Source organism: Sarcophilus harrisii, chromosome 5, assembly GCF_902635505.1.
Source record: "Sarcophilus harrisii chromosome 5, mSarHar1.11, whole genome shotgun sequence".
NCBI classification, from domain to species: Eukaryota; Metazoa; Chordata; class Mammalia; order Dasyuromorphia; family Dasyuridae; genus Sarcophilus; species Sarcophilus harrisii.
In genome coordinates this window covers 172,030,739-172,042,751 of record NC_045430.1, presented here as the reverse complement: position 1 = coordinate 172,042,751, position 12,013 = coordinate 172,030,739, and the positions used below count along the sequence as shown (strand labels likewise).

Here is a 12,013-nt window from a genome sequence, read left to right as displayed (position 1 = left end):
TTAGGATTCAGATTGTTATCATTTTAAGGTACTGGTTGGATACTTAAAATTTTTAATAGTTAAGTGTCATGGTAGGTCATTAATAAATGTATCTTGAATTAAATTGAATTGAAATACATTCATTTGGTCCATTCTTGAGTTACGATTTGGATTGGCACAATGAGCAATTTCAGATACCACTTAATGATAACAATAGAGTCTTGACCAAAAAGATTTGTTTCTGTTCATGGGGATGAATCCTAATCATGGCCAAAACATTCCATATCTAAATGAATATGAACCTGTACCAAAGCCTTATTCTGATGCTCCAGATGGTCTAGAGTTGATTCTTTATTGTCACTAGCAGACCGTAAGTTCTATGAAACTGAAAATATATATTTAGTTTTAAGCTCTTTCTAAATACCAGACTTCCTAAATTCAGAAGGAGAGGGGAACACTACAATCCCTGAAACCACCCATGAGAATGGAATAGGTTATTTATTTTCATCAGTGGAGGTAGTCCCTATATTGCTGAAATCACAGGATTTTTGAAATATTTAAGTATTGAATATCTCCTTGTTAAGGAATTCTATCTTTTGTAATTTTCAAGAATCAAGTTTACCAAACACTTGAAATAATGTACCTTTAATTCTCTTTTCTCATGCTCATTCCCACACAAGGTCCTGGACCTCACCCCTGCAAATTTCCATTCTTATATTTTTGTCTGTTACCTTTAGAATGAATTGTCTTCACCAGAGACAAGCTCAAAGGTGAAGGAATTGGGAGCAAAGAGATAATCCTATAATGAAAGAGCCTTTGAATACAGTGTTTGATGGAGCCCTTATGGTAGTTTAAATTGGGTAAGTAGTCTTTGAAGTCCCTTCTAATTCTGATTTCCTGTGAAATTTTTTCCAACTTCCTCTATGTCTCAGTATTACCTCAAACTTAACGTGCTCCAAAGTGGCTTCATCATCTTTTCAAAATCTATCTTCCTAATTTGATATTTCTCTTAACTGCTTCACCAATTCTTTCTACCTAGAACTTACATGGCAATGGAAAGTTTAAAAAGTTTACTTCATGTTATCTTGATTGATCCTTATAGCAAGTGCTTTTATTATCCTCATTTTACAAATGAGAAAACAAAGAAAGTCAAAGTGATTTGGAATTGTATAGCTAAGTATTTGAAACAGGATCAAACCCAGGTCTTCCAGATTCCTCGGCCTGTACCCTAAGTGGTGTCCATCCAGTGAGCCCCAGTTCTTTAGATTTTATATCTCTGATACATCTCTTTGATATTTCCTTATCAAACATTGACCAAAAATTGTCTTATTCTTTCCTATCTTTATCCCTTATGTCTTAAATGCTATTGTCTCAATTCTTTTCCGTTCATAAAGTCATAGCTAAAGTACTACCTATCCCATGAAACTTTTGCGATCCAAAAAGTTTGGATGACAAAAATTTTGTTTTGTTACCCCTGACATCCCAAAATTATTTCTTCTTTTTGGAATTCTCATAGCATTTTGTATCTTTCCTATATATTTCATATTTCATATACTTTGTTTCATGTTTTATTATTTATGTGTATTTGTATTCATGTATGTGTATTTGTCATTTTTATCCAGTTATCATCTAACTGAATTATAGATTTCTTGGTGGGATAGTACCTTTTTAATCACACACAGGGATTTAAGTGCCCACAGGGAACTTAGTACAGCTTCTTGAACATAAAACTTAATAAATGTTTACTGAGTCAAACTGAACTTTTATACAGAATCATTATAAAGTGCATTGAGATAATGGATGAAGGTGCTTGCCCAGTGCCATATGGCAAGACAGATAGAGCCTGGAATAGAACTCCAAATTCTTGCTTCCCCAGCCTGTGTTCCTTTCATTAGACCAAACTGTCCCTATTATCCTCAGTAGGATGCAAGCTTGTATGACTTCTCCAATTCATTATGGAAATGAAAGGTGAGGTAGCTTCTGCTGTATCAGATGTGGAAAGCTGTTGTCATGCCAATGGCAGATTCAGAGCTTTAATCACAAAGATCTCATGGGCTCTCAGATTTGGCACTTCTGTTTGCAATATCTTTGACAGGTTGTGCAGGAAACAGAGGCTTCAGTTGGAATGTATGTTTTTGGCTGACTTTGGTATTCAAAAAAAAAAAAACCAGTAATTCTTACTTTCCCATTTTATCAAAAGGGGGAAGTTGCTTCAGTCAAAGAAAGATGATGGCTGGCCTTCCAGGTATTAATTTGGCAGTATTCAAGGAAGAGACATGGGAGAGGGGCATTTAATTCCCTTACTTTTAAGGAGGATTACATTTTAGCCATCCCCAGAAAGATTTTTTAGTCTTTTCTGAAAAAAAGTCTATAAAAAAGAAAATCTCATCATATCTTCTATTATTTCTTTCTATCTCACAAATTTTACATGAAGTAATTATTTTTTATTAAGGCTTTTTATTTTCAAAACATATACATGTTTACTTTTCAACATTCACCCTTAGAAAACCGTATATTCCAACTTTTCCCCTCCCTTCTTCCTACCTCCTCCCTAGATGGTAAGTAATCCAATATATGTTAAAGATGCACAATTCTTTTTATATATATTTCCACAAATATATTGTACAAGAAAAATCAGATAAAAAAATGAGAAAGAAAACAAAATGCGAGCAAAAAGCAACAAAAAGATTGAAAATATTATGTTGTGATCCACACTCAATTTCCACAGTTCTCTCTCTGGTTGCAGATCACTCTCTTCATCACAAGACCATTGGAACTGGCCTGAATCATCTTATTGTTGAAGAGAACTATGCCCATCAAAACTGATCATCTTAAAACCTTGCTGCTCCCGTGTATAATGATTTCCTGGTTCTGCTCATTTCACTTAACATCAGTTCATGTAAGTCTCTCCAAGTGTCTCTGAAATCATCCTGTTGATTGTTTCGATAGAACAATAATATTTCATAACATTCATATATCGCAACTTATTCAGCCATTCTCTAACTTGATGGGCATCCACTCAGTTTCCAGTTTCTTGCTACTATAAAAAGGGCTGCTATAAACATTTTTACACATGTGGGTCCTTTCCCTTCTTTATGATTTACTTGGGATACAAGCCAGTGAAAACACTGCTGAATCAAAGGATAAGCACAATTTGTAGCCCGTTGGGCCTAGACCCAAATGGTTCTCCAGAATAGTTGAATCAATTCACAACACCTTCAACAATGCATTAGTGTCCCAGTTTTCCCACATCCTATCCAACATTCCTCATTATCTTTTCCTGTAATCTTAGTTAATCTAAGAGGTGGTACCTCAGAGTTGTTGAAACAATTCCCAATAGATCCCAAATAAATTATTTCCTTATTGAGTTATTTCTTTGTGTCTTTGGGGGATGCAGTAATTTATAGAAATAGGAATAAGGACTGGACTTGTGATGTCACTAATATGGGAAACTAATATGAGAAATCTCTTCTTACTAATACAGGTCATTACCTTCTCTGACACTTACTGTTTTATTATTTTTCTTTTTTTTAATATGAAAAAATATTACAAGACCATCAAACATGTTTAATATATAAGCAACAAATTTGTTTTGGAAATGATATGTGAAAATCTTAGGATGAGTTGTTAATTTTAACCAACTGTTGGCAATATGACTTTGATTCTTGTAAAAAGTGTTTTGATATTCTCCTAACACTTCAGTCAATCCATGATCTCATCCAAGATCTCACCTATGAGAGTACTCCTACTATTGGTGGTGATAGTACCCTATATGTATTGTCTTCTTTTTCCTGGTCTCCCATAAAGACTCTCCATATATCGAACTAGTATATTAAAAGCCTTTTTTCTGCTTCTTTTTATATTTTGTTGGTAGCAGTCCATCACGTATAATGAGTTTCAGTTACTTTCTGATGCTTGCTACATGACTGAGCCATCTTAGTTTTCCTTTAAACAGAACACCATTTCTTGCACATAGATCATCAGTGAAATTAAGCATACTTTTGCTCACTGTCTAAGCTCTCATTTCCCCAGAAATTATTGGAAAACTATGATTCTTCAGAAATCAATATGTTCCAAAATTTTGAACATATAGGATTCCTGGAAGAACATTTGTGTTTAAAAGATGATCATATTTTATAATGTATTTCAGGGAGAGAAAGATAACACAAAATGAAAAAAAATATTGATAGTATCACCCATCCAAGCCCAGCATGGTCCAGAGACCATTGAAAACTCTTAAATTATATGCCTATTTTCACAGCTTTGCAAAAATATTTTTTCTTTATCTTTATTATGTAAAATAAAATAACTATTCACTTGTGTTGGAAGGTTGAGCTTATGTATGACTTGAAAAGCTATCTCAAAGGGTACAATCAAGTGTTCTATTTTGGCTTTTGTTTTAATGAAGAGATGCCTAAATGCAATCTGCATGAAATTCAAGAGATTTATCTTCAAAAAATTCCTAAAGGTACAAAAGGCAATTGAACATATTACATTCCTTTTTCAATTTGGACCTATTGGTATCCAATATAGTGTGCTCCAAATCTGCTCAGGAGGAATGACTAGTATCACTCATTCACTGTCCCACCACATAAATACCAAAGAACAAACAGAAAGCAACCCAAATTTACTTCTTCCCTGTTTACTAACACAAAGCTGCTCCTTATGATTTTAAACATCATGGGGTTCTAGATCTCGGCCAAAGCAAATATTTTCTTCTCCTTGGATGGCCCTATAGCAATTAAGGGATTTCTTGTATCCATTGTATAAATCTGAATCAGGTCAGACACAATATTATCAATGACTGACCTGGTAAGGTCTTCTGCTTTTCTGCAGGCATGCCCTCTCCACAATACTTCAGGACAAGATAGAGCAGAGCTACAGTTATACGCTTGGGTGAAATACTGAAGGCCCAATGCCCCATGATAGCTATCCTGCAGCAGTTCCCAGGCTGTCAGGGAGATGGGAGTCTACTCCCTTCTAAGACAGCTCATCCGATTCTTTAAAGAAATAAGGCAGTGGAGCTGAGCAGATATTTGTTGAGATGCTAGAAGGAGAACCAGAAATGTAAAATTCTTACCATTAGTAATTAATATTGCACAATGCTGTGCCTCAGTTTCCAGAATCAGGAGTCTAAGACCAAAGGTTCATTCTTGGGATTTAAATACCTGAAAGAGACATTGATGTTGTCTCTTGTCCTGAAGTGCTGCTCTTCTTTATCTTCCACATAAATTGCTGATATGGCTATGAAAGTATCATATTCCTCTAATTTTGTCTCACAGAAAAATTTATTAATAAATAGTGTAGGCTAAGGAAAATGAAATGTTCTCCATCCCTTGCTTGACACAAGTCTCCATGATGAACTCACTCTCTACTCACTTCTTCACCCTGTGTGTGGCACTTACTCTATCTAGACTCCATGGGTAACACCCTCATCCACAATGTACACCTAGCCCCTCAGGTCCCTCAAAGTCAAACAGAAATCCAATTCAGGTAACAAGGAAGGAAAGAATGAGATGAACCAAAAGAGGAAAAAGCATACAATACAACTATGAAATAATTATAGGAAATGACCTGTACATAAATTATGGGAACCTTAAAACTATGAACCTATCAGCATTCACAAAAGATTTCCTACAGATACCATATATCTTTATAGTCACCTAATTACCTGAAAGATACAGAGAAAACAAGATTCCATTACATTTAGTGGTTTTTGACAATGAAAAAGCCTTTGAATTCACAGATTAGAACACCATCACTTAAGGACTCTCTTCCAATGAGAAATCATTCATAAGTATGTTAATACAGTATTTCTCAATGAATGCAATCAGAGATCCTGCTGATAAATAACATTTCAACTACTAATATCAAAGCAAGTATAAAACAAAAGAGAGATGCTTACCAAAGGAATATGTCAGTGTTGTGGAAGGTGTCCTAAACACAGTGAAAGTAGACAGTGAGATCCTCTGATGTTCCTGTTTGTGAATATTGTGTTGATTATGTCAAGCCCCAGAACATTAAGGAGTTTCCATGTAGAAAAAAAGGGCTGAAAATGCCTATTGTTCCCAATATATGTATTTTTAATCTTTCCCTCTACACTGAGTCTTTCCCATCTCCTAACAAAATTTTAGTTTTCTCCTAACTTAAAATAGCATCCTCTTAACCTTTTTTTCCTCTCCAGATACTTTTGCCATTTGTCTCCTTCCTTTCAGTGCTGAACTTCTTGAAAAAGTTCTTTACATCTAGAACCACTTTTTCACTATCTACTCAACCCCTTATTGCAATTCCCTCTTCCTATCCTTCCAGCATTCCATTGAACTTCTTCCCTCAAATATTACCAATAACATGCAAATCACTAAATATATTGAGCTTTTTTTTTCAGCCTGTCTTGACCACTTTGGGCCTTTTGGCACTACTGACTATTCACTTTGACATACTTTTACCTCTCTTAGCTTTAGAGATGTCAAATGTTTTGATTCTATTCCTAGCTCTTTAATATCCTCTCCTTTGTTTCCTTCACTGATTCTTCATTCTTTTTCAAAACCCTTGATATAGATGTACCCAAAGAACCAAATTTGATTCTCTTCTCTTCTATCTATATTTTCCTCCTTCATAACCTAATTCACTTCATAGCCTAATTAGTGAAGACACTAATTGTTTCTTCAATTGCTTTAGATAATTTCCAAATGTATATCTCCCATATGGAACTGCTTTCTGAATGAATATGTAATTGAAAAGGTATTAATTAACACTTACTCCTAGATAATATATTTATAAGCAGAAGGTAGCTCAGAAATCATACAGTAGAAAGTAGTAAGAGTGAGGATTTAAATCTAGCATCTTTCCACTAAACAACTCTTTCTGGTCATCCAGTTTGCAATGTTCCTCCTAAAATGTAACACCAAGAACAAAACAAAATATTCCTAAAGTGGTCTGACCAGGGAACGTTCTATTATATGGTTCTATTGTATAGACGCTTTCATTCCAGTTACTATGCTTGAATTAATTTAGTACCTGGCACACAATAGGAACTTAATGAATGCTTATTGATTGATTGATTGAAGGATATCTAGATTAGATTAAGTATATTTATATTTATCCTGGAGATGTTACACCATTTAGCATGTCAAAGTATTAATTTCTAAAGATATACCAAAGAAGAAAGGGACAGTAAAAACATGCAAGAGGGAAGCATAATATATTGCCCTTGGCCTTTCAAAAGAAAAGACAGTTGGAAAAAAAAAAAACTCAATAAGGATTGACCAAAGTAACTATCTTTTCATTTACTATCTTCTCATTAAAATTTCTCATTTTATCTCATAAAGATAAAAATCTTTATGAAAAACTATGCACCCATATTTGTAATGGGCTAGAACTCTGAAACAAGGTTTCTCACAAGGTGTTAACTCAGTGGAATTGATAAGACAATGGTTATCTAGTTTAGCATAGTGATTAATAGTTCCCTAGTTCAGTATGATTGAATTAATCTTATAACAAATAATAGCTTCCTAGTGATATAATTATTAGTATTTACTCAGTATGATGAATGGATTTAATTGTAATAGAATATTTAAGAGGTCAGAGTCAGACCTAGAAGGGGGAATCAAACAGACTCGGAGATAGACTCAGAGAAGACAGAGGACTGGAGGCTGGAACTCAAGGTGTTGAAGCCAAGGAGAGATATTCCATTTCCCACCATCGTGCTGGCTGGCCTGTCCTTCACTTCTCCACTGAGACCAAGGACCATTTGAAGGCTTCCAGAAAGCTAGCAGAGCCCCAGGTGAAGAAGACAGACTGGGAAGAAGACAATAAAGACATTTGGACTTTATCCCTGGCTATTCTCATGGTATTACTCTCGTGAAATGAAGGCTGATCCCAAGACCTACAGAAATCTAAGCAGAACATTACACATATTTAGTGCATCCTTTTTGCAAATATAAGAAGGGAATGGGCAGATCTTCACAAATAATAATTCTACAGAAAAATACTTCTGTCCAATCACACAGCCTCCTGAAAGATACAGAGAATACAGGATTTCCAAGTTTTTATTGTTTGTTTAAAAAAATGGGACTGCTTTATTTGGTATAGCAAAATGCCACACTAATGACTCTCTTCCAACATTTTTCCCTCATGAATATATAAAATCATGTAAGATTGCTTTAATGATATAATAATATATGCCTTTATTTTCTTTAATTGTTATTACTGTTTGAACCTTCTCTGGTAACAAAGAAAAGTATTTGAATAAATCTGGCAGTCTGACCACATTCCAGAGTTATACTTTCATGAATCTTTAATGACAGGAGAGATGTATGTTTTATTAGTTCTCTAGGACTGAGTAAGATTGGTCAGTACAATTATAGTAATCAGATTTTAACTATCTCTTAGTTTTGTTTTATTTACATTGTTGCCCCTGGGGATATTGTTTTCCTCCCTAAGCTTGCTGTTTTCTGCAATAATTTACATGAATTTGTGTTTCTATGAATTCTTCCTATTCAGATTTTCTTCTGGAGCAATAGTATTCCAATACATTTTTAAACCACAATTTGTTCAGCTATTCTTCAGTTGTCGGGAACTTACTTTGCTTCCAGATTAATTATTTTTGCTATGAAAATAAGTGCTGTCATGAATATTTTTCTTCATATTCAGCATTTTTGTCTGTCTTTCTGTCTTCAATCTTGTTGGACATACATGACAAGTAATGTAATCACTGGAAAGGGTATGAAAAGTTTAGTAAGTTATCTTACATAATTCCAAATTATCTTCCAGTATGATTGGACCAATCCTTAACTCCAGCAATAGTGTTCTTATATGTCGTTTTCTCCAGTCCTTGGCATTGACTGCATATATATTTTATTAGATTTTAGGTAGTTGACTTTTGAATTCAAGAAAAAACACAAAATTTTATGTTTATATAATAAAATGTGGTATTTTTAGACTTGGTTTATTTTCCCAAAGTGTTGATATAATTTTGCATCATTATTCTTTTGTCCAACTTTATTATCTGGCTTTGTGTCATCTCTAGTTCTAATAATATAATCTCTTTATCCCAGTCAATGATGAAAATTTTGGACCACCATGACATTCCACTAGAGACTTTTGCTCAGTTTATATCTCTTATTTAAGCAATATTTGCCCCTTTTGGAGTTCTTACATGATCCATCTTGATCAGTTGTTGTTTTTTTCTGGAAGATCATATCATCAATCCCATATATTAAAAGGAACTCACTTATTTTAATCTTGCCTTTGCATACTAGAACTGATCCTTATATGGTGTCATTCTTATTAATACCTCCATTAGGCATTTATTCAGCAAGTTATATCAAAAAGAAGACAAAAGAGGCAGATAAAAATAATATAGCAATGTAATATGTAGGTAAGAAGACAAATATGACTAGTATTCTTATTATGAATCACCCATTTTGAGATTCCCATACTTCCTCATCTAAATATCTTAAATAACAAGTTTCCTTACTTTTGTTCCTTACCTAAGAGGAAGGCAAGAAAGCTATGATTGGTGTATTTTTTTTTCTATTTTGATTCCCCTAATATATTGGGCCAGAGGAAGTCTAAATGGGGAAAATACATTTGGGCCCCGCTTAGGTTGGGAGGGATGCTAAGAAATGAATTGTAAAGAGATGGATTGTGAAATGGGGTGGAATAAGAGACCTCTACACCAGACCATATGCAGCAATTTTAAATCAATGAGGATTTAAACATAATCATGGAGTACATAAAACTATCAGAAAAGGAAGATAGGGTGTCTCTAGTTGAAATGCAGGCATTTTCATATGCACTCAAAAACTCTAATTAACTTACTATCCTGATGTTGCACAGATGATACTAGGAAGTAAAATGAGAAAGTAGAATAGAAATTTGCAAATCTTCCATTCATACTTCTACAACTTCAGATTGATTTTAAAATATATTTGGTAATCAAATAAGTAATATGTAATATATTTTCGGTTTTCTTCCACATTAGTTATTTGGTGGAATAATGGAATAATGCTTAAGGGAGCCAATTATCTTACTCTTCTGTCTATAAATCGATTTGTCCATTGCTCATTGAAGTTTTCCCAAGTCACCTAAACTGACTTCTATCCATTTTCATCTACTTCAATCATAGCTTCTAGGAAAAGCTACAGAAAAGTTTCAGAGAAACGTATATAAGTTTAGCTGATTACTTTTCCTATTCCCTCCCCTTCTTGCTATCTTGCTTCTGAATTAAATCTTCTCCTCAGACCTCCAATTGAAGTCAGAATAATGAAGATCTCAATGGAAGCACATTAAGTGTCTATAGTCCAATTAAGTTTGGTTTAAATTATTTTCCAACCAGCCTAAGATTTGCAAAATTTCAGAAACATTTTGTTCAATATATTTTCCATCTGTAGGAAAATAGTTATTACCAACTCCTAGTTTACACTCATCATCCAATTTGTTCACTCATAATTGTAAGCTGCTGAACATTGCTAGGAAAAGCCATACCACTGTGCTGACCATGTGCTGACTGGCTTTTAATGATGTATGGAACTGGTTGACAAATTTTCTCCACTGACTAACTCTTTCTTTTCCTTCCTTCAGTGGCTACTTCAAATCTTCTCCCCTTTCCTCTAATCCTCAGTACTTCTGATTCCTTTCCTTAAGTGGATAGCTTTTCTCCTAATTTATTGAGAAAAATATTGCCATCTATCTACCATGGATTCCCTTTTTCTCCTCACATTGTATTGCTTCTATATTTTTGTCCATTTTCCCCTTCTTTTCTCCTGTCTCTTGAGGAATAGGTATCCTCTTTCCTTGCCAAAATTGACTGTTCTACCTGTAACTTTGCATTTCGTCCTATCTTCTCTCTGTGCTTCTACCAATCTATATCTCTTTTTTGACTACCTGTGTCTCTGTCTGTCTCTGTCTACTTTTGTTCCTTTTTCTTTTTTTCCTCTGGTACTTCCCAGTTATCTGACAATGGTCTGATGACTTGATCTTTGAGCTCCAGTTTCCTCATTTGTATAATGGGGATAATAATGACATCCATCTCACTGAATTGTTATAAGGCTCAAATGAGACTAATCTCATTTAAATACCTAAGTATTTAAAGAGTTTTGCAAACTTTATCTTGTTGATAGTGATGATAATGATAACAATGTATCTGGAATGGCATCCAACATCAGTGCTTGAAATATAATCGGTACTTAATAATAGTTGATTGACACCACTATTTTGGCTTAATAAATTTTGAATCTCAAATTAGCAATTATTTGAAAAACTTTCAAATATATTTACACAAAAGTACATGGAAACAAAATGACAAGAAAAAGCAAGATAGTTGGAAGCATGTCTTTCTTTTCCTTTAGCTAGTTTACTTGACATCTCTTGCTAAGATCTCTAGTTCATTTAAAGAATATACCAGAGTTGGGATTTCAGGAATTTTTCCCATTCACTCACTGAAAGCACTTGGTAATAAAGTTCTGTGCTCCAAAGAACAATATTTTGCTGATTACTAGAGTAAAAAACAAAACAAAGTGGCAAAATGATATGTCACTTGGGAAGGACAGCCTTTTTGTTCCCACTATTGACTCCGATACTCCTATTATGCCTTCTCCTCTTCAGCTGTGGAAAGGGTGAGGGGAGGAGAGTGTATTTTTTTCAGGTACAGAAATACCATCCTCTTTTGCACAGGATGAACAGCCCATCCCAGTATCCAGACAAAAGAAGCTGCTGCACAGATGGAAAGAGAGACCCAGTGTCCCAGCTGATTTTCCTGGGAAAGCAGTACCTTGCCTTTTAGTCGGCATCATTCTTAATCCCAACCTGCCATAGATCAAGAATCAATTTATCTTCTTTCCCCAAATCTGGAATTCGATGCCTCTATATTGTTACCTGGCTTCCTTGTATTCTTTCACAACTCATTTCAAACCCTGTCTACCACAAGAGAACCTTTTCCTAGCCTTAGATACTAGGCTTTCTTTTCTCATCACCTTGCACCTACTCTGTATACATTTTGTCTGCCTACATAGATATTTGTATGTTGTCTTCA

General features: G+C 34.4%; 1 pseudogene; it reads right to left on the bottom strand.

Annotated features, from left to right (window-relative positions):
* Nucleotides 1-4,667: 4,667 nt before the first annotated feature.
* Nucleotides 4,668-11,771, bottom strand: LOC100927185 (annotated as a pseudogene).
* Nucleotides 11,772-12,013: the final 242 nt, after the last annotated feature.